Source organism: Cupressus sempervirens, chromosome 8 (genome assembly GCF_028749045.1).
Source record: "Cupressus sempervirens isolate cs-2001-9-10 chromosome 8, ASM2874904v1, whole genome shotgun sequence".
Classification (NCBI taxonomy): domain Eukaryota; kingdom Viridiplantae; phylum Streptophyta; class Pinopsida; order Cupressales; family Cupressaceae; genus Cupressus; species Cupressus sempervirens.
In genome coordinates this window covers 7,657,694-7,682,572 of record NC_143125.1, presented here as the reverse complement: position 1 = coordinate 7,682,572, position 24,879 = coordinate 7,657,694, and the positions used below count along the sequence as shown (strand labels likewise).

Sequence of the window (24,879 nt, the reverse complement as noted above, 5' to 3'; positions counted from 1 at the left end):
TATAATTACTATTTATATACTGTAATTTGAATGAAAAAAAGGGTATTACTATTTATACACTCTAATTCATATAGAGTTTTGAAACCATATCAAGTTTCAACTGCAGTGCAATTCCCAAATCTAGACTAATCCACATAAATATGAACAGCTGCATTACATCTCTCATAATTCACTATCCTATGTTTTTGTAATGAAATTACTTCCACAAGAAAGAATATAATAGGAAATATGCTGCAAATACTTGATCATAATAAGACACTTTGATGGGGAAACCTCTAAAAGAAAGCTGCTTAAAGAGAGCTACCTCAAATCATCCTCAAAAAGAACAAATAAAAAATAAGATAGTAATAAATTAACCATTAAATCCAGTATATACAATACATATCCCATGCATTGCCATCCAGACCAATTCAACTACCTATATAAGACTTAATAAAGGATTCTGCAACTTAAAATAATATACAAATTAAAAGTCAGCCATACATATCCCCATGAACACTATAAAATTAGGACATACCGTGCTCCTCCCCTTGAACCAATATTATTGCCAATGTTAACAAATGTAGTGTCCCCTCTTCAAGATTTCCCCTAAATCTTGCCCAAGCACCTTCTTAATGTCAGGTCCACTGACTTTCTCTATTTGGATGCTGATCGCTGCTCTCTTGGATGAGTGCCTCAATGGTTCGATCTTCCTTGATTGATGCCTTGAGGTATGGATGACTGATGACTGGTAGGTTCCCTTCAATGCTTGGAATGAATCCTCCTCTATGCTTTACTCATGAGTGGGTCACCACCTTTCATAAGGATTGAGTCACCACTTTTCATTGTTCTCTTTGAGAATAATCTAGTATTCCCCAAATTGATCTACCTTGGATGTCCTCCTCAATGGAATCCTTTCCTCTTTATATCCTCTAGTGTGAGGGGCTGTCAGACCTCCACATAATGGTCACAACCCTTCATAACTGCTACCCCTTTGATAGGATCACTTCCTTATCTTCTTCCCATCCCTTTCTTCTTCCATAAATGCTTCCTTTATTCTTTTTGATCCCTTCATTCTTGCTTCCTCCAATCCCCCTTTCAAACGAACTATTTGCCCTTTAATATCTCATGTTTGAGGAGTCACAATTCTTCATGGAATGCCCCTGACCTTTAACTGAACTTAATTAACTTATAATCAAACTATTTTATAGTTTATTATCATTATTTTTATATTTTAATTTTTAATTATTAGCCCTTCATCACTGCTACCCCTTTGAAAGGCCACTCCCTTATTTTCTTCCCATCCCTTTCTTCTTCCATAAATGCTTTATTCTTTTTTATCCCTTCATTCTTTCTTCCTCCAAATCCCCCTTTCAAATGAACTATTTGCCCTTTAATATCTCATGTTTGAGGAGTCACAATTCTTCAAGGCATGCCCCTGACCTTTCATTGAACTTAATTAACTTAAAATCAAATTATATTACAGTTTATTATCATTATTTTTATATTTTAATTTTTTTTATTAGTTATTATTAAATCCTTTTTAAAAAGGGGGACATTACAATCCACCCTGCCCAAGTTTGAAACAGAGATATATGCTGACACTCAGCATCCTTTTTTGATGCCAAAAAGTCAATCTAACCCAAATCTCTCTGCTCATATCCATTTCTAGCCAGAAAGTAGACCTAACCTATCTTGCAGCTCATAATACTTTTCGAGCTAGAAAGTGGGCCAAACCACATCTTATCTCATTGAGCTAGAAAGTGGGCTTAACCACATCTTTGTACTCATAATCCATTTTCAGCTAGTAAGTGGATCCTACCCATCTAGCTTCTCATAATCCATTTTGAGGCAAAAAGTTAACCTAGCCCCATCTTTTTGCTCATAATTCATTTTCAACCAAAAAGTGGGCCCAACCCCATCTTTTTGCTCGTAATACATTTTCAGCCAAAAAATGGTCCTAAACCTGTCTTCCAGCTCCTACTCTATTGAGTCATAAAGTGGGCCTAACCCATCTTTTTGCTCAAATCATTTTAAGCCATAAAGTGGGCCTAACCCCATCTTTTTGCTCAATCATTTTGAGCCAGATAGTGGGCCTAACTCCATAATTCTACTCATAATCCAGTTTGAGCCAAAAAGTGGGCCAACCCCATCTTTCTACTCATGAGCCATCTAAATCCAAAAGTGGGCCTAATCTGCCTTTTTGCTCCCATATTCTCATAAATGTGTCATAAATTTGCTCCAATATGCTTCAAACATTTTCTCAATATGTCCCATAGATCCACTTCAATATGCTCCAAAACTTAATTTGAAATGCTCTTCATATTTCTCCACCATAGGGTGATCTAATATGCTTTGAGGGTATGCTTGCAAAGTTCCCTTTTTATTTCCTCATAACCCTCTTTTAAACCTATTCTTAACTCTTGCATTTGTATGTTTTTCTTATAACTTTGACTCCAACATGCATATAAGGACCCACTTCAAGCAATGTTATGACAGCTTGTGAAAACTTCATTACTACAACAACAATAACAACAAGAAGGCCCAACATGGCACACAATGAAGGCAATAAGTTTAGATTTCTACCTTGAATATCTTGACACCCTTAAGATGCAAATGCAACAACAATTCTTCATACTTCGACTCCACAACATTTGTTTCTTCCATATGGTCGTACTTTTCATGAATGAGAACATGATTGCCTTCGTATTCATACAGGCTGCTATCTTTTCCTTCATCAATAATGTACACATCAATATGCTTGACCTTCAATAAGTATAGTAAGACCTCTATCCAACTACCATCTTCTTAACCTTTATTTATTGTATACAAGACTTTGCAATGCTTTTCTAGACCTATCATGGTCTTTTGTCTTCTCTAACCATTTTAGTTAGCATTTCACTTTTGTATACCTTTCTCCATATGCTCTCCAATGTCTTACATGTCCTCCGAATTTGCTTTACTAATCCATTGTTTATTACCAAGTAATTGGTAAATATTTGCTTGATATTATCAAAGACCGAGAGGTCAATATAGACAAAAGAAGAAAACGATGTTTCTTTAGGAAATGAACATAAAGAATAGAAACATTTTATTCTAGCTAAAAGAAAGTTAAATAAAGCTAATAGGTAACTACAGACTAATTAATATACACTAGATTACAAATAGATAACCATTAACTAATAATAGAAGCTTACCTATTATGATAATACCCTCCCTTAATGGTTAATCTATCCACAACACCAAGTTGTCCTCTAAACTTAACAAACTTATTAGGAACAAGAGGCTTGATGATCATTTTTGCAATCTGATCCGTGGTAGGAACATACTGCAAGTCTATTGTCTCGTCTTCAACCAGCTGTCATATGTAGTGATAGTGAACACCCACATGCTTGGTTCATTCATGGAAGACGAGATTTCGTGCTAACTTGATAACGTCTTCATTATCAACAAACAAAGTGGTCGGTCCTGTTGGTGACATCTGCATATCCCCAAGCATCTGATGAAGCCAAACAACTTCACAACCTACCTTAATTGTCCCTTTGTATTCAGCCTTTGTAAAGGAGAGAAAAACCGCCTACTGCTTCTTATAGGTCCATGTGACGGCACTGGATCCCAAACTGAACACATATCCTGAAGTTGACTTTTTATCATCAACAGAGTCTGCCTCTGAACCTGTGAACCCACTGAGTCTACAATTAGACCTTCGAGAGTAAATAAGTCCATAATCTATAGTGCCCTTCACATAACGAAGCACACACTTTGCTGCCATCCAATGATCAGCCTTGGGAGTTGTCATAAAGCAAGAGATATAACTGACTACGAAGTTTATATCAGGCCTAGTAGCAATGAGGTAGATGAGGTTGCCTACTAGTTGCTTGTATGTAGTATCATCATCAGGAGGAGAATCAGAGTTGGCTGATAACTTGAGCCCTCTCTCCATGCGTGTAGATGCAAATTACAATCTTGCATACAAAATTTGTCTAACAGAGCCCTAGCATATTTGGACTAAGAGATGAATATACCAAAAGATTGTTGCCAAACCTCAACACCTAGCCAATAGTGCATGAGTCCAAGGTCAATCATATCAAAAGACTAGCATAAATTATATTTGATTCCCTAAATCAAAGATGTCAAACTGCCAATGATGATCAAATCATCCACATAAATAACCAGAAGGATGATGTAATTGTCAGTAGTCTTGATGTACAAATTTGAGTCAGAAGAACTCCTCTGGAAGCCTTGATCACTAAGGTACTTATCATTTTTTATGTACCATGCCCAAGGGACCTACTTCAAGCCATAGAGAGCTTTCACTAATCTGAGAACCTGATGCTCTTTACTAACAACCTTGAAACCAGGAGGTTGCATCATGTAGACCTCTTTGTGGAGATCACCATCTAGGAAAACACTCTTGACGTCCATCTAATGGACCTTCCAGCCAAACTGTGTTGCCATGGCTAGGACCATAGTTGGAAAACTCACCGAGCCCCCCAAAAGTTTAATCGGGAAAAACTCAGCGATTTAAAAAAAATACTCGGGAACCTAAAAAAACCACTAAAATTTAATTCAAAATACATTTTTTTGCAAATTTCAATGAGAAGATGCATCTAATGAGTTCATTATAGAGAACACAAAAGAAAGAAGCAGGAGTTTAGATATATATAAATGCATAGTGGGTACAAAATCACATTCTCATGTTGAATGCTGATGGCGGGAAGCATAATAGTAAATAATTTGTGTCAAACTAGAAGTAAAAACATCATTACAATCACATTTTCATCTTCCTAGCTCTACTAGCATATTGTAACTCTCTATCTTACATAATATATATAGGCTTTTTGCCTTTTGTTTTTAACAAAAAAATATATTTTTTTTAAAATTTTAAAAAAAAAATTAAAAAATTAAAGAATTAAAAAAGAGTTTTTCTGAAAAACTCGCCGATTTTTTGCAAAAACTCGGCAATTAGTCGGTGATTTTTCACAAAAACTCGACGATTTTTTCTTGGGATTAAATTTGGGAAAAACTCGCCAGTCCCAAAAACTCGACGATTAGTAGAAACTCGCCGATTATTCGGCGATTATGCCAACTATGGCTAGGACTAATCTGATTGTGCTCATCTTTGCAGTAGGGGCAAAGGTCTCCTCATAATCAATACCCTGACACTGAGAAAAGCCCTTTGCAACTAAACGAGCTTTGTACTTTTTCTGAGCAGTTCTCCCATCAATGAGCTCATCATCACGAAGATCAGCAAGTATCTTAGCCCACCACTTAGGCTGGAGAGAAGAATCATCAACATTGGTATCAAGAGATGCTTTATGATCAGGGTCCTCATCTGAAGAATCTAGATCAAACTCAGGTGAAGCATCTACAAATCTAGGTGATCCTGCAGGAGAAGCTGGGAGTGTCTGTACAGGGATCACTAGTATAATTGGAGCCGCAGGAGCTACTGGATCCCTCCCATCAGGTGAACCTAATGGAAGCCTAACTCCCAAATCATGTGCCTTCATAGGTTGGTTTGCTGGATCAGGAAGAGGAGAAACATGCATGAATGGTCCTCGCTACTCATCAAAGACTACACAACGACTATATAGGAGAGATGTCTTAGTGTCGATCAAGTGGTAGGCTTTGTGAAGACTACCGTAACCAGCAAGCATGAGTTAACCAGCAAGCATGAGTTTCTAACTCTTGGCATCCAACTTGGTGCGTGACGCATCAAGGATCCAAACAGAAGCAAGGAACCCAAAAACTTTCAAGTGACTGATTCTAGGCTTATAACCTGACCAGGCCTCTTCTAAAGTCTTACCTTTGACCACCACTGTGGGTTACCGATTCAAAAGATAGACTATAGTGTTAACTACTTCTACCCAAAACTTCTTCAAAACATATCTGTGTTCGAGCATGGATCGAACCATCTCGATGATTGTTATGTTCTGACATTCAACTACACTGTTTTGTTGTGGTGTGTGGGGTGTGCTTAACGGTTTTGGCTATGGAGGGGCCAAAATGCACCTACATAACCAATTTGTTTGTATTTTTCAATAAATTAACATTTGTATGTAATTTTTTAATTAATTAATAAAAGTGCATTTTGGCCCTTGGATAGACAGTGTTGTGCTTAACAAGCGTTTAAAGCCATGAGTATCCAAGAAGCTAGAGAGTTCATCAGAACAAAATCCATATCTGTGTTTGAGCATGGATCGAACCATCTTAGTGATTGTTATGTTCCGACATTCAACTACACTGTTTTGTTGTGGTGTGTGGGGTGTGCTTAGCAAGCGTTTAAAGCCATGAACATCCAAGAAGCTAGAGAGTTCATTAGAACAAAATCCTCCCCCGCATTGTCGGACCTAAAAGTAATAATAGATTTCCTAGACTCTTTTTCAACTAAAGGTTTAAACTTTGGAAAGACAAGAAATGCATTTGATTTCTTTTTAAGAAAATATACCCACATTTTTCTACTAAAATCATCAACAAACAACAGAAAATACCTAGACCCAAGAACAGAAGGAGTGGCAATAGGGCCACAGATATCGGCGTGAACAAACTGAAGTACTTGAGAAGTTTTCCATGAATCACCACTGGTGAAAGGTGTGCGATGTTGCTTCCTAGCCTAGCATGCATCACAAACTCCAAACTATTGAGTTTGAACCTCTAGCGAACCGAGGACAAGCTCTTCACAGGCAAGCTAAGAGAGATAATGCACATTTAAGTGTCCATACCGTTGATGCCAAAGTGTGTTGACAAAAGAGCACTGAGTAGCCATAGCTAAGTCTCGAGAATCACCAAAATCAGTAAGGTTTGAAAAGATCATTATCCTCAAGACCCACTGCAACAATAAACAGAGTCACCCTATCAGTGATGGTACACTGATGTGAACTCAAGGTGACACCAACTGTGGAGAATGTTGCAGCAACTAACTCACTGATAGTAGATTTAATTCCATCCCTAAAATGTAGTACACATCGAGGAAAATGAGATTCCTTCCAGCAAACTGAATCTGAAAGTTTCCTTTGCCAACAACAACGTACTCTTCTCTGCCACCAAAAATAACAGAATAATAACGCCTGGTAGTGACTGAACCACTTGGCAGTAGGTGAAATGATGAGGCACCTGAATCAATGTACCAGGTAGACAGCTTCACATGATCAGCCGGTCTTTTAGCCATGAAGGCATAAAAGCCAGATTCTGCCTGCTCAGTGTGCTTTGTACTGTTTGCTTTGGGTTGTGAACCTGATTGCTTAGATTGGGCAGCTAAGCGTTTCCGACATTCAACCTTCATGTGACCAAACTTGGGGCAATTGTTGCATTTAATGTTCTTCCGAGAGTTTTCTGAAACTGGAGCATTTGACTTTTGTTGAGACTTGCATTTATCTTTCTGAAAAATTTAACATGTACCTAGAAGTGAGCTTGAAAAATCCAAAAAGAATATGTTGTCGATTGCTAGATTTGTTGGCTGGAAAATTGAGGCACCCAAAAAAAAAGACAACCCAATTGAGATCTCAAAAAACCCACCAAAAATCTTTTTTTTAAATTGCTCTGGTGCAACAAATTAGGGTTTTTAACAAAAATGGCCCTGTTGTGAAAAAAACCACAAAAAATGGCAAAAATGTGCTAAAAAAACAGTCAACAGATGTAAAAAATTGGTCGTAAGAAACAAATATCATAAAAAATAATTCCAAAAAATATTGCTTTGATGATTTCGAACAAGAAATTATAATATTTTCTGAAAAAAATTCAAAGAATTGGATCTCATACCATATTACAAAGTAATTGGTAAGTATTTGCTTGATATTAACAAAAACCGAGAGGTCAATATATACAAAAGAATAAAATGAGGTTTCCTCAGGAAACGATCATAAAGAATAGAAACATTCTATTCTAGCTAAAAGAAAGCTAACAGGTTACATACTAACTAATATTAGAAACATTCTAATATTTACAATAGATTACAAATAGATAACTATTAACTAATAATAGAAGCTTATCTATCATCGTAATATTGTTAACTTAGGTTTGTGGAGCAATTATAGCACTCTCAAGACTCTTTAAAGCATCCTCATGACTGTCCTCTAAATATTGCTATTTCTCACCTTATATTTGCCTTGCAGGCTAACAGGAACAAAGCTCTAATGCCAATTAAAATATCCCCTTTCTAGGATTGCCCTGAATATTGCCCGAGCACCTTAAAAAAATCAGGTATGTTTGCTCTCTCTTTAAATGTTGATTGCTGCACTCTTGAAGGTGTTAATGTTCAATGGTTTGATCTTCCTTGATTGATGCTTTGAGATATGGACGAGTGATGATTGATAGATCCCCATTGAATGCTTAGAATGAATGATCCTCCATTGGTGGAAAGTACCCACCTTTCGTAAGGATTTATTCATCACTTTTCATTGTTGTCTTTGAAAATAATATATTATTCCCCAAATTGATCTCCCTTGGATGTCCTCAAATGAATTCTTTTCCCTTTAATATCCTCCAATGTGAAGGAGAGACATGCCTCTTCATAATGGTCACAACCTTTGACAATTATCACGCTCCAAAAGGGTCACAACCCTCCGTCATTGCTGCCCCTTCGAAAGAGTCACTTCCTTGTCTCCTTTCGATACCTTTACTCTTCCATCAATGCTTCCTTAATTCCTTTTGTTCCCTTCTTTATTTCTTCCTCCTTGCCTTTCTTTCAAATAAATTATTCTCCCTTAAATAACCCACATGTTTGAGTGAGTCACAATTCTTCATGGCATGCCCCATGACCTTTCATTAAACTTAATTAACATAAAATAGTAAAATAGAAGCACAAAATAACCTCAGCTGAAAAATGCAAGAGAATCCAAGAATAAATGGAACATATAGTTTCAAAGAGTGCAAGCACCAAAACAGATCAATCTATGGAAATTTAGATCAAAACAAATGCAAAGATGCACGCACACCACACGAAAAATGCAAGAGAATCTAAGAATAAAAGGAATATATAGTTTCAAAGAGTGCAAGCACCAAAACATATCAATATATGGATATATAGATCAAAACAAATGCAAAGATACATGGGCACACATGCACATTTTAATATATATGCAAGAACATAAACTAAATAAAAAATATGTGAAAAGGTTTGGTTCTAAAATCTACGGAGAGGAAAGGAAAAGACCCACTCAAGAAGGAAGGAAAAACTTGAAGTTAAAAAGGAAGCAAGGGGAGGATACATAAAAAATTATAAAATTCAAAACAAAAATCCCTATAGTACTAGCTACAAGAGGCAAACATCTCTCTCTCTCTCTCTCTCTCTATATATATATGTATGTATATGTATGTATGTATGTATGTATGTCTGTATGTGTAGCTAGCATCAATTTTCCGCAACCCATGCATAAGAATGTGAGAGAAATGCCTATATAACAGTAAAGATTAATAACTACACAAGAAAAAACGGAACCAAAAGTAAAGTAAAATATATACATGTGTTACAAGACTATTGCGTTAAGTCATATGAATATGCTATTATCCCCACACCTTCTTAATGCATGTCAAAAGGATTCATAAAGATTATGCCCTCATCAAGATTATACCTCAATTGAAATTTTGCATTAATCAGCTTAATGCTTCATCCTATTATGTATTTTCTTATTGTTTTCTTTTAAACATTAGAGAGCCTCTTACTAGTGATATATGTGTTCTTCTACCTCTCTATTCTTTTGATATGCTTTGGACAAATAGAAATGTATTGTAGATGGTTTCCCAAGGACTACACTTGAATGGCCAGATCCTGATCTCCTTTGAAGTAGTCATCCAAAAGAGTATCGCCATAATATGTCATGAGTTCCTCTTGAAACACAGATCATATGGCAATGCATCCTTTCTTTTTCTTTTCATCACATGGCCAATGATACCAAATAAATTGACTTGGTTTCAAATATAATCATGGTATTGTTACTGTTGGTGTTTGAAAATGTTACCCGTTTCCAATTATCCCCATGAGAATATGACACATCTAGGGGCAGCTAACTCCCATTATCAACATATCATTTCAGACATCGGGCCAACTATAAGGCATGACCCTTCTTCTTCTTCAGGCTCTGCAAAACTTAGGCGGGTAGACCTGAGATTCAATTGATACCGTACCAGTGCAAAACATATCCATGAATCTATTTAATGCAGATAAAAACCCCTAATTCTTCTATGCTTAACCAGGAGATCACAAGCATGAAATAGCTAAGGACATGACTCATGAAACTGGAAAGCTAAGTGCGGGTTATACTTTGAATACCTTTCAACATAAAATGAAAATTGATTTAATATGTTGATATCAGCAAGACCCAAATATGAGCAACAAAATCTAGTGATTCTATTTCTGATCAGTGCCTTATCTATCGGGCAATTAAATGAATTATAACCATACATCTTTTGGAAATCTGAGACACATTACTACATCCAGATCCCTGATCTATCCTTCACCTTGTGAACAGACATCTGCTTTAGATTTGAATCTCATACTCGAAATATCCCACCATGAAATCTGCAAACCCTATGATAAATACCAAGCAATTACATGGCTCTTTGATCCATATGCAAGACATTTTAACCACATACATTCCAAAACGAGATGCAACCTAATCTATGATCCTTGATCACAAACTAGAAAGATTACAGATCCATAGACAGGAGACAAGACTCAAATTGAATTTGGAAACCCTTTGCTGCACTTTATTTGTTTTCCTTGAAATCAAATACATGAAAGACGTACAAAAAATAACTCATAGATCACCTAACAGAAATAGAACTATCTGCATAAAACTTAATTTGCTGTTCATACAGAAGAGAAATTGTTGAAGAAATATGTGGTATCATAGTATGGGGGCATATCAAAACTGGATCCAAAATCTGGTATCTCAGTAGTGACTGGTTTTTCTCCAAAGACTGGAACCCTTCAAATGGAAGAAAGAAAGAATAATATAGGATAGATGAATTCCCGGATCTCACATGCGACTGCCATCTGTCGACTTAGAAATCCATCTCCTGCAACTGTAAAGACTCTCTCTAACCTATTTCTTCCATCTGATTTGATTTTCTGTTTCATCTAACCTATTTCTTCCATCTGATTTGATTTTCTGTTTCATCATTACATTGCAACTGCTTTGCAAATGTCTGTTTCTGAATGATGAAAACTTGCTGAGTCACTAAAATATCTTATTTACCCATTGAAATGCTTGGCAAAGATCGGGTTAAATTGAATGAATGTGAGAAAAGTGAACTCCAACCGCATTCTTACCAAGTTTTACTGATCCTCTAGCTGGATTTTCAGTTTTTTACCCATTCCATTGAGAAAGCCCCAAAATTCACGTTTCTGGCTATAGCTCAAACCAGGAAGCACCTGTGCAAAAACTGACTTCAGAAATGGAAAATTTGGATTCTCACAATTCCGGCGATATATGATAAGGCATACTTTGCCTTCCAGAAACGCCCAAAATCTCGATTTGAAAAACACTCCTCTGGCTGAAAATTCAAACTTGCAACCTATTTGATTTTAAATTTCGAAAAATTTAAAATATGTTAAGGTTCAAACTTTATAAAATGCCCTTTTGATTTTAAAACAAATCATGCACGTCTAGTCTGAAAATGAATAATAAAAAAGAAATTTTTATTATTTTCAAATTTCCCTTCACCCCACAGAACTCGGGGTCAAACTGTTTTGACTAACGCCACGTAGCGCTTCCTGATTGGCTACTCGATCTATATCATCCGCCACGTGTTGTCGCCATATCAACCCTCGCTATGTCGCTAAGGTTAACCCGTGAGCATCTCGCTCGTGGCATGAACTCGGCATCTCGCTATGACAATTCATCATGCAGGTCCTGTTTGGCGAAATGGCGACGACAATCCACGTGTCACATTCTCACTCCTCATTCCTCCGTCTGCAAATAGTTTGTATCCACCAGTTTTTTGATTTTCTCGACAACCTCGCTACTTCGCTAGGCGGAGTTTCTAGAAATTTCCGGCTAGCGAGGTAGCGACTAGCCGAATTTCTCACTTTTCCGATCTCCTTCAACATTGCTGACGTCATCTCTATTTTGAGTTTTCCCGGTCAAAATTTAACCTTTCTCGTCCTGCTGACATCATCAATGGGGCCTTTGCGCAAGCGTGAGCTTTATAAAAACCGTGTCGTTAAAGATACCACCTTATGTAAGCATTGGGTTATAAAAAGACATCCACAAACATCCACATAATGCATGTGGGACATTGCATTGCCAATGTTTTCCTTGCTCTGCGTCTTTCCTTCAATGGTGCGGCTCTTTCACTGCAAATTCGTGGACGGGCTGCCTCTTTATCAGGCGTGAGATTTTCTTTCAACATGGCGTGAGTTCTGCTTGTGTTGCTGCGTGGAGCTTCTTTTTTACAGCTATGGGCTGTTCTTGCCATGGCCTTGCGTTCTTTACCCATGATCCCCCTGCAAGACATGTGCTTATGTTCTGAACTTTCCTTGCTAGCCGGCTTCTTCAAATGCGTGAGGTTCTTCCTATATCACGTGGTTTGCTCTTTTCTAAGACTAGCGGCTTCTGCGGCTTTCTCTAAGGCGGCTTCATTTTATGCATTGGTCCTTGCATGAGATGTGGTGGAGGCATTGCGTTAATCTTTGTCCTTGCTCAGCGCTGGATCTTAATGCTGGGCGGCTTCCCTTGCCTGTTTGCTGGATGCTCTCATTGAGAATCGTCGTCCCTACTATGGCGTCCTCTGTTCAAAACTGTGGCTTCCTTTGTAAACTTGGCGGCTCCCTCTGTTCTCACACAAGTCTCTTTGCTTTGGTGGCATGGGCTTTCTTGTTTTATTTGCCTACATGTTCACTGTCCACCGATCTACTGCCCAACGTCCTCTATTATAAGTGGGTTACTCTTCTGTTCACTAGCGGATTTGCTTAACTTTGGCATGGGATTCCTCAGCATTCTGGGCATTGTGTATTATTTGTTTCTTATTTACTTTGGTTAGATATTCTGCCCCACACCCGAGGTATGAGAACATAGCTTCAGTCACTATAGCACAAGATATGAAAAAATGGAAGTATGACTTCATGCCCATATACTGTAAGATCATTATAAACAATTGGTCATTTATGAATAACATCTCATATGATGACTAATTACTTCAAGAATGAACCAATGAATAATATCATGGGGACCCTTATAATGAGCAAAAAATGCAAATTGAACTTCTTCAATGCATATATAATCCCATTAATCTGATGGAATCAGTCGGGCCCCAAAGTGGGTCCGACTAAAAAAAATTCGTTTTCGGACACCTAAGCTGGAAAATTGATCATTTGAACATCTAATACTGATTGGGAATGAATTTGAGCACAAACTGATCTTTAAAACTCATTTTCATCTCTTCTTGCAAACCGTCAATTTCATGCCAGGAGGTCTTTTGACTGACCTTAAAAACTGACCCGAACAACTGACCAGGCCCTGAAATTGAACATACTAAATCTCTGCTTCTCATTCTTGCATCCTATCAAATCTCTTCTCATGACAAATTCAGAGTCAAAAGATATTCATTGTCAAAGTTGACCTCTCAGAATCACCTGCAGATAAACAAGTCAGAAAACACTAAACTGGGTTCAGAATCGGCTTCAAAAACTGGGTAAACTGACACTTGGAAAGACGAAAACTGGGGCACTAGTATTTTGCCATGAGGAAAGTATGATTCTACAGTTTCGGCTCATGACGAATAACAGGACGCATTTGGCGAGCATCTAAAGTTGGCTACTCAAAATTTTGCAGACTAGACATGTTGACATAAAGCATTTTTTGCGAATGGAATTGACCTCGAAAAGTGTGCAAACAGATTCGTCACGACTTACAAACTGACACACTTATAGTATTTTCAGAGTACATCACAGTGATGCAATCCATTCGATCTTGCTAATCACGGATTTCAAGTTATAATGTCACGAACAGGGGTACTAATAAATCTGCAAGTGCTGACACCAGTAAAGTCATAAATTGCGTTTGGAATCATGTTTGAAAACTAGTCAAACGGATTCGTCAAGACTTAAAAATTGAAACATAGGAAGTCTCTGACGTCTACCATGCAACGCAAAAGGAAATTTAGCATTTTAGTCAACTGGGTCAAAGTTACAGCACGTCAAACAGGGCTTCCCGAAAATGTGTGCAAAGTGCAAAAGTATGAAAACAGTAACTGACCAACTTCGAGGGATTCAAAACCTAGTCAGACGAACTCGAAACGACTCGAAATCTGAAACGTAGGTTCTTGGGTATGGACACTAGATAATCTCAAAGTGGCAAGTCATGACACATTTTTGGGTGCGAGATATTCAATGGCAAACACAGCCTCTTGTCGCCGTTTGACTCAGGTGAAAATTCAAATTTGAAACTAGCTCAAAACAAGGCTTCACGAAACAGCTCGGAATGATGTTTTAACTTCATGAAACAGGTGGACAGGCTGAATGGTAAGTGTTAGAAGCATTAAACACCATGTAGACCTCATACGAACAGCTGGGTACAATCTCATCAAAAAGGCATTCATAGGGCTTGATTTTCTCAAAATTTTAAAATGGGACAGAAAATGAAGCATGTAATTTTTCGTCCCAACAGTGGCTCTATCTGGGGATGCATGCCCCTTGCGGGCATAGCAAGGATTCAGATCTCTGGAGGAAGCAGACCACGTACTTGACTTCAAAAACTTCTTCGAACAGCTTTATTGAAAACAGGGAAACTACTCTAATATGTACACACGATGACTCGGGCCACCAGAAAGTTTCAGAATTCCTTACCTCTGTCATAAACCTGATTCTCATTTACATCTCCGTGAGGTAAACTGAAATTCTCACTATCATTTGTTTCACCAATCAGATCATCATACTGAAACAAATAACTTGGCAAAACAAAATTATCACTCTTACTTTCATAATGCATATAAAAACTTATTTCATCTTCAACCGTTAGCTCATTATGAAGATACTGATCAGCATGCTTAAACATATCAGACTGAAACTGAAAACTCTCTTCATTTAATGACTCATACATGCTATCATTTTCGAATATGAAGGCTTCATATTCAACTTGGGGAAAAAGACCACTCATACCTTCAAAATGTGTATCCCTTTGCATAACCGGATAGGAATCAAATGAACAATCTGACTGATATTCACATATGTCATCCACATCAGAATCTGAAACTAATCCATAATCTTCAAATGGTTCTTCACAATCAGCAAATAGATTAGTCTTCACATCAGAGAGTTCACCATAAATCTCATTGCAAGGTGCATACTGATTTTCAAAAACAACTTCGTCAAACACCTTGTCATTTACTTCCTCAGATGCAATATAATCATTAGTTTCACTATCAAACTCGGAAAAAGAACATTCTGATCTCTTACAGCAGTAAGACAAGGTATCATCATCAAACTCACTCTCAACTAAATCTGAATTGTCCATGTGTTCTTCAAAAAGATGATTGATAATTCCATGCAAAGCGCCTTCATAAACATTAGGACAAGTGATGTGCTGATCAACATCAAACTCTTCACCATATAACGGATTAGTGAAAACTTTAAAACCATTTCTAACATCACTTTCATGGACACTTTCAGCATATGAAGAAGAAAAATCAGAATCATATGAAGACTCAACATCCACTTAGTCAACGAAGCATGTAGAATACAAATCAAAGTTAGTTTCATTGTCTTCATGTAGGTGATTCAAATGTCTTGCAAGTAAATCATCTTTTACTTTATCAACAGGTGCTGATGCATTAATCTCAGGATCAATCATATACTGATCATAACTGCATTCATCCTCGAGACACTCTTCTACACAATTAGGTAATCTGTCTTTGCAAATAACCTCTTTGTCTTCATATTGTGTAGACAAATCTTCTTCACCACTTCCAATCTCAAACTGATTTACACAATTCTGAAATGGAAACTCACTTTCAGATTTAGAAATAGTACTCATACCTTTACTAGCAAAAGAATACTCACTCCCGTTATTACTTTCTTCTTCCCAATCAGCATCTGATTCATATGAAGACACATATGTACTATCACAATCCTCTTCTTGACTTGAGCAACAAGTCTCGCCATTGTCTTCACATGATGCTTCTTCACAATATGTCAGATCAGCAACTCCATCTTTATCACTTGATACATCACTTCTAGGTTCTTCATCCTCATACTGGTATAAATACCATTCCTCTTCCTGATTCGTTATGTTTTCAACACAATGCAAATCATCAATGGGAAAATGAATGACTGGATTTATATTTTGCATGCATAACTCATCAAGTGAATCAACTCTATCATTTGCTGTTGTAATACCATAAACATGTGCATTCAATTCAGCATGAATGGAATCATTTCTTCTTTGCAACAAAGAAATTTCATGCTCACGTGTTTTTATTTCTGAATCTTCAACAAAACTATTTACAAAAGCAGGGGTACTTATTTGCTGATCTGAAATTAAACATTCTATATGACATTGATTTGTTCTTCACACCTCATCTTGCTGGCAAACATTTCTAGAGAAGTGACTCCGGGTTAAGCCATATTTTATGTTATTCTCAATCTCTATTGCTATCATGAATGCCTGATGCAAAGTTCTAGGTTCTTTATCCCTCAACAAATAGCTCATCTTCTTATCAAATGCACCGAGATAAACCACTAAACACATTTGATCATCTGGCTTGTAGCTTTCAGGAATTTCATTTAAAATCTTTGCAAATCTGATATTAAATTCAAGAACTAATTCACCATTCCTGATTTGAATTTTCAAAAACTTATCAAAATAATCAGAGATGGTTACTCTTTCCCCGAACTGCATCATGAAGGCTGACATTAATTCATCACAGGATGAAATTTAACATGCTGGTAGGAACGAAAACCAGTCCCTAGCATCATCCTCTAAAGTCTGAACAAACAATTTCATCTGAATGTCTTCATGAGCAATTTCAAAATCACCAACCAAGTCACTAAACAGCCGAACATGATGACTGGCTGAATTTTCATGGTTTCCACCAAACTTAGGCAAACTTTTCCTAACACCATTAGGAATGGCATTTGGGAAACCATGAATACCATTGAAATTCAATGGCATATACCGCTTGGTAGAAATGGATCTAGGCATTTCATTAACTGGCTGCATCCTAGGTGGACTGAATTTTGACATTCTTAACAAATTTGAACCTCATTCACCTATAACAATTTCTGCTTTATATTTTGCAGCAAATCTATACCCTTCTACCAAATGAACACTTCAAACTCACTTCAAAAACTTTAAAAATAATCAATTGAAACTCGTTCTAATGAAGTGCCTAAAACTTATCAAATCATTCTCCTCTTCTTAGTGCTAAAACTTCACTTGATGGAGAACACATATGTGGAACTCACTTTCATTGAAAAGAAATCATATGAAAGCACAAAATACCTCAAGTGTTGCTGCATGAAACCACTGATCTGTTGATTGGCCTGGTGCTAAGCTGAATTCTTTACACCACTGATCAAACCTTACAGAGTCGCCATCTCCTTGAAGAGAGAAATGAAATCACAGCTGTGATTCATCTTTATCATTACAAATTCTTGCGACAACACTTCCAAACTTATTTGTCAGAAACTTATAGTAGATCTCTCTTCTTGCTTGCAAATTCATCTAACTTTCAGGTTTGCTTGATTCCACTGAAAACTCTTGAAAACAATTTATACATCACTAATCTACAATGATTCAGAGATCCTTTAGATAGAGTCGCCACTCACTATTGTGAGAAAGATTTTAAACATGATTCATAACACTACAGATTTGAACTGAAAATTCAACTTGAAAACTTTGCAAAACTTTTAAAAACATTTAAAAGAGAGAAAACATCTTTCACCAATTCTGACTCTGAATTACAACAGTATTCTGAAAACAACCGGTTGACATGATTGAAGATGAACACTCTTAGCAACACAATCTGTATTCAACCTTGAAAAATACTGCTGTAAATGGATAAAACTTACTGGGGTGCATGATTTGGAGTAAGAAAATTGGAAAGAACATCAGAGAACTTACTGCTGAAAATTTTTAATGCACTTCTCCTACTGTATTGAATCTCTTCTTTTCAAATTCTCAAGCTTTGTCTTAAATCTGATTCAATACATTCCCAAGCAGAGTCACCATTTTGTTGGTGTTTGAAAATGTTACCCGTTTCCAATTATCCCCATGAGAATATGACACATCTAGGAGCAGCTAACTCCCATTATCAACATATCATTTCAGACACAGGGCCAACTATAAGGCATGACCCTTCTTCTTCTCCAGGCTCTGCAAAACCTAGCCGGGTAGACCTGAGATTCAATTGATACCGTACTAGTGGAAAACATATCCCTGAACTATTTAATGCAGATAAAAACCCCTAATTCTTCTATGCTTAACTAGGAGATCACAAGCATGAAATAGCTAAGGACATGACTCATGAAACTGGAAAGCTAAGTGCGGGTTATACTTTGAATACCTTTCAACATAAAATGAATATTGATTTAATATGTTGATATCAACAAGACCCAAATATGAGCAACAAAATCTAATGATTCTAATTCTGATCAGTGCCTTATCTATTGGGCAATTAAATGAATTATAACCATACATCTTTTGGAAATTTGAGACACATTACTACAGCCAAATCCCTGATCTATCCTTCACCTTGTGAACAGACATCTGCTTCAGATTTGAATCTCGTACTTGAAATATCCCACCATGAAATCTGCAAACCCTGTGATAAATACCAAGCAATTACATGGCTCTTTGATCCATATGCAAGACATTTTAACCACATACATTCCAAAACGAGATGCAACCTAATCTATGATCCTTGATCACAAACTAGAAAGATTACAGATCCATAGACAAGAGACAAGACTCAAATTGAATTTGGAAACCCTTTGCTGCACTTTATTTGTTTTCATTGAAATCAAATACATGAAAGACATATAGAAAATAACTCATAAATCACCTAACAGAATAGAACTATCTGCATAAAACTTAATTTGCTGTTCATATAGAAGAGAAATTGCTGAAGAAATATGTGGTATCACAGTATGGGGACATATCAAAACTGGATCCAAAATCTGGTATCTCAGTAGTGACTGGTTTTTCTCCAAAGACTGGAACCCTTCAAATGGAAGAAAGAAAGAATAATATAGGATAGATGAATTCCCAAATCTCACATGCGACTGCCATCTGTCGACTTAGAAATCCATCTCCTGCAACTGTAAAGACTCTCTCTAACCTCTTTCTTCCATCTAATTTGATTTCTGTTTCATCATTACATTGCAACTGCTTTGCAAATGTATGTTTCTGAATGATGAAAACTTGCTGAGTCACTAAAATATCTGATTTACCCATTGAAATGCTTGGCAAAGATCGGGTTAATTGAGTGAATGTGAGAAAAGTGAACTCCAACCGCATTCTTACCAAGTTTTACTGATCCTCTAACTGGATTTTCAGTTTTTTACCCATTCCATTGAGAAAGCCTCAAAATTCACGTTTCTGGCTATAGGTCAAACCAGGAAGCACCTGTGCAAAAACTGACTTCAGAAATGGAAAATTTGGATTCTCACGATTCCAGCGGTATATGATAAAGCATACTTTGCCTTCCAAAAACGCCCAAAATCTCGATTTGAAAAACACTCCTCTGGCTGAAAATTCAGACTTGCACCCTGTTTGATTTTAAATTTCGAAAAATTTAATATATGTTAAGGTTCAAACTTTATAAAATGCCCTTTTGATTTTAAAACAAATCATGCACGTCTAGTCTGAAAATGAATAGTAAAAAAGAAATTTTTATTATTTTCAAATTTCCCTTCACCCCACAGAACTCGAGGTCAAACTATTTTGACTAACGCCACGTGGCGCTTCCTGATTGGCTACTCGATTTGTATCATCCGCCACGTGTTGTCGCCATATCAACCCTCGCTATGTCGCTGAGGTTAACCCGTGAGCATCTCGCTCGTGGCATGAACTCGGCATCTCGCTATGACAATTCATCATGCAGAACCTGTTTGGCGAAATGGCGACAACAATCCACGTGTCACATTCTCACTCCTCATTCCTCCGTCTGCAAATAGTTTGTATCCACCAGATTTTTTAATTTTCCCGACGACCTCGCTACTTCGCTAGCCGAAGTTCCGAGAAATTTCCGGCTAGCGAGGTAGCGACTAGCCGAATTTCTCACTTTTCCAGTCTCCTTCAACATTGCTGACATCATCTCTATTTTGAGTTTTCACGGTCAAAATTTAACCTTTCTCGTCCTGCTGACGGCATCAATGGGGCCTTTGCACAAGCGTGAGCTTTATAAAAACCGTGTCTTTCAAGACACCTTCTTATGTAAGCATTGGGTTATAAAAAGACATCCACATAATGCGTGTGGGACATTGCATTGCCAGTGTTTTCCCTGCTCTGCGTCTTTCTTTCAATGGTGCGGCTCTTTCACTGCAAATTCATGGACGGGCTGCCTCTTTATCAGGCATGAGATTTTCTTTCAACATGGCGTGAGTTCTGCTTGTATTGTTGCGTGGAGCTTCTTTTTTACAGCTATGGGCTGTTCTTGCCATGGCCTTGCGTTCTTTACCCATGATCCCCCTGCAAGACATGTGCTTATGTTCTGAACTTTCCTTGCTAGCCGGCTTCTTCAAATGCGTGAGGTTCTTCCTATATCTCGTGGTTTGCTCTTTTCTAAGACTAGCGGCTTCTGCAGCTTTATCTAAGGCGGCTTCATTTTATGCATTGGTCCTTGCATGAGATGTGGTGGAGGCATTGCGTTAATCTTTGTCCTTGCTCAGCGCTGGATCTTAATGTTGGGCGGCTTCCCTTGCCTGTTTGTTGGATGCTCTCATTGAGAATCGTCATCCCTGCTATGGCATCCTCTGTTCAAAACTATGGCTTCCTTTGTAAACTTGGCGGCTCCCTCTGTTCTCACACAGGTCTCTTTTCTTTGGTGGCATGGGCTTTCTTGTTTTATTTGCCTACATGTTCACTGTCCACCGATCTGTTGCGCAACGTCCTCTATTATAAGTGGGTTACTCTTCTGTTCACTAGCGGATTTGCTTAACTTTGGCATGGGATTCCTCAGCATTCTGGGCATTGTGTATTATTTGTTTCTTATTTACTTTGGTTAGATATTCTACCCCACACCCGAGGTATGAGAACATAGCTTCAGTCACTATAGCACAAGATATGAAAAAATGAAAGTATGGCTTCGTGCCCATATAGTGTAAGATCATTATAAACAATTGGTCATTTATGAATAACATCTCATATGATGACTAATTACTTCAAGAATGAACCAATGAATAATATCATGGGGACCCTTATAATGAGCAAAAAATGCAAATTGAACTTCTTCAATACATATATAATCCCATTCATCTGATGGAATCAGTCGAGCCCCAAAGTGGGTCCGACTAAAAAAATTTCGTTTTCGGACACCTAAGCTGGAAAATTGATCATTTGAACATCTAATACTGATTGGGAATGAATTTGAGCACAAACTGATCTTTAAAACTCATTTTCATCTCTTCTTGCAAACCGTCAATTTCATGCCAGGAGGTCTTTTGACTGGCCTTAAAAATTGACCCGAACAACTGACCAGGCCCTAAAATTGAACACACTAAATCTCTACTTCTCATTCTTGCATCCTATCAAATCTCTTCTCATGACAAATTCGGGGTCAAAAGATATTCATTGTCAAAGTTGACCTCTCAGAATCACCTGCAGATAAACAAGTCAGAAAACACTAAACTGGGTTCAGAATCGGCTTCAAAAACTGGGTAAACTGACACTTGGAAAGACGAAAACTGGGGCACTAGTATTTTGCCATGAGGAAAGTATGATTCTATAGTTTCGGCTCATGACGAATAACAGGACGCATTTGGCGAGCGTCTAAAGTTGGCTACTCAAAATTTTGCAGACCAGACATGTTGACATAAAGCATTTTTTGCGAATGGAATTGACCTGGAAAAGTGTGCAGACGGATTCGTCACGACTTACAAACTGACAAACTTATAGTATTTTCAGAGTACATCAGAGTGATGCAATCCATTCGATCTTGTTAATCACGGATTTCACGTTATAATGTCACGAACAGGGGTACTGATAAATCTGCTAGTGCTGACACCAGTAAAAAGTCATAAATTGTGTTTGGAATCGCGTTTGAAAACTGATCAAACGGATTCGTCAAGACTTAAAAATTGAAACATAGGAAGTCTCTGACGTCTACCATGCAACGCAAAAGGAAATTTAGCATTTTAGTCAACTGGGTCAAAGTTATAGCACGTCAAACAGGACTTCCCGAAAATGTGTGCAAAGTGCAAAAGTATGAAAACGGTAACTGACCAACTTCGAGGGATTCAAAACCTAGTCAGACGAACTCGAAACGACTCGAAATCTGAAACGTAGGTTCTTGGGTATGGACACTAGATAATCTCAAAGTGGCAAGTCATGACACATTTTTGGGTGCGAGATATTCAATGGCAAACACAGCGTCTTGTCGCTGTTTGACTCTTAGGTGAAAATGCAAATTTGAAACTAGCTCAAAACAAGGCTTCACGAAACAGCTCAGAATGATGTTTTAACTTCATGAAACAGGTGGACAGGCTGAATGGAAAGTGTTATAAGCATTAAACACCATGTAGGCCTCATACGGACAGCTGGGTACAATCTCATCAAAAAGGCATTCATAGGGCTTGATTTTCTCAAAATTTTAAAATGGGACAGAAATGAAGCATGTAATTTTTCGTCCCAACAGTTACCTCTTATTGACTCAGAACATGGTGAAGATCATGGAATTGTTGATAGGTTCCATTTGGCATAGTTGATTCCATGAAGTAGAGCCTAGAGTTGGTGATAGAATTATTTGTGTGATGATCACTGATTTAGATCGAAATCAAAACAAGTAGTTCATGCCCCTTTAAAGACAAATTTGCATCCCAAGTTTTGTGGTGTGAATCCTCCTATTGGAAGTCTATACAATTCTAATAGTAAGCTGATTGTAAGAAAATCATATAAATATTTTCTTTCATAGAACCCCTTTCATAGTCTCGAACATTTCACATAAAATTTCTTCCTTAACCTTGGTGTTTGCTTCCCTTCATATCTTCAATAGTTCAGGGACCCCTCTTCTTTAATATCAAATCATTCTTGTCAAGGTCTTCTAGGACCATCTAGATTCCTTACTTTGGCTCTTCTTGAAGCTTCCAGCATGGTGTCACAAAAATTGTCCACAATAACTAATCCAAAACAAATTAAAATGAAACTAAAACTTTTACCTCTACCTAGAACACACTTTTCCGAAAAACTGCATGAAAATTGCTCATTTGCAGCTTTAACAGCAAATTTAATGAAAACCATAATTTTGCAATAACAACATCAAAATTGTTTCGAATGATCTCAAATCTCGACTGTATCAACTCCAATATGTGCTTGATCAGCATTCTAAATTGCAAAACAAAAACCACTAAGTTGAAAGAGATAGCACTTCACAGTCTATCCGCCTAAATAAATAAATAACCTTCTTGTTTCTTGCCTGTGGGATGCCAAGATCATTTCTAAATACCACTTGTAATGGTACTTGCACAAAAAATATACAGCAGAAAATATCCTACATATAATTAATAATGAAAGGTCATTTCAATGGGATAACTTCCAAAAGAAAGCCACTTGAAGGGGGCTACCTTCAATAGTCCTTAATAAAAATAATAATATTCACAAATATGATGATAACAAACACACCACTACCTACAATATATGCCATAATTAAGACATGTATCTCTCCTCTGCCAACCAGACTATCTACATAAAACTGTCGATGATTATCCCAAAGCGCACTATAGGTTAAGGAAGTACCCGTTTAAATAATACTGGTATAATTTTTTCTCACCCTTGCATTTTGAATGAATTTCAATGGAGCATATCTGCTAAATATTAAATAAGCCATCGGTAACAAAACCCAAATGATTTTTGAACATCTGTTTTTTGAGTGTCAATATGATGTTGCTCTTTGGTCTCTTTTGTTTGGTCTTCCCATCAGTTGGAATGCTAATGGGGGCTTTTCTTGGAGTGAGATTCTTGCTGGGTATGTAGATAAATTTAACGAAATCTTGAAATTTTTGACTATTGAAGTGCTTTGGTATTTATGGAGGAAAAAGAGGAACAAAGAGTTCTTTCAGTCCAAAAGGAGGTTTCCTACCGAGTTTGAATGCAAACTCACTTTTTTTTTTTATCATGATATAGGTCTTGGCTACAATGGAGATTCCTAAAGATAGGCTAATGTTGCTGCTGAAGGAAGGTATGACGCAAATGTACAAAGCTGATATAAAAACTGCTCATTTTTTCCTTAAGGGAAGAGTAAATTGAACCAAGAAGAGCTAGATCTGCTTAATAAGTACCTCAAAGAGAAAAAGATCACCAGGGAAAATATTGAAGACAGGAACAGAGAGATGAGGAAGAATCCTAAGACCCAATGGGATTATCAATGTGGAACCTGATATTGAACCCTCTTTGGATCCCTTTGAATGTGACAAGGCAAAAAATAGTAACAACATACTAGGATCATCCATCATGGGACTGAGTATGCCCCATTTCATATGTCTACTATTGTAACTGTCCAAAGTCGCTGGCATTTTTTTGTTCTTTTTAATGTTCGGTGATTGGTTCTAATTTGAATTGGGGAAGTAGCTCCTTCTAATGTATCACTTTTTGTACAGCATCTTTAATACACTAAAAATAACAAAGCCCAGTAGCAACAAAATTTTAAAAGTTCACATCACTCCCATCCATGCCGATTTAGCAAAATATACCCTTTAAATTATTGTCAATGTGAAATCTATGAGATAGAAATTGTTCACTACATTGTTAC

General features: G+C 37.2%; 1 protein-coding gene across 1 annotated transcript in view; it reads right to left on the bottom strand.

Annotated features, from left to right (window-relative positions):
• LOC149541298 (basic transcription factor 3-like) overlaps positions 1 to 24,879 on the bottom strand; it is a 31,949-nt gene that overhangs the window by 1,540 nt on the left and 5,530 nt on the right. The gene's annotated exons all lie outside the window — the stretch shown is intronic.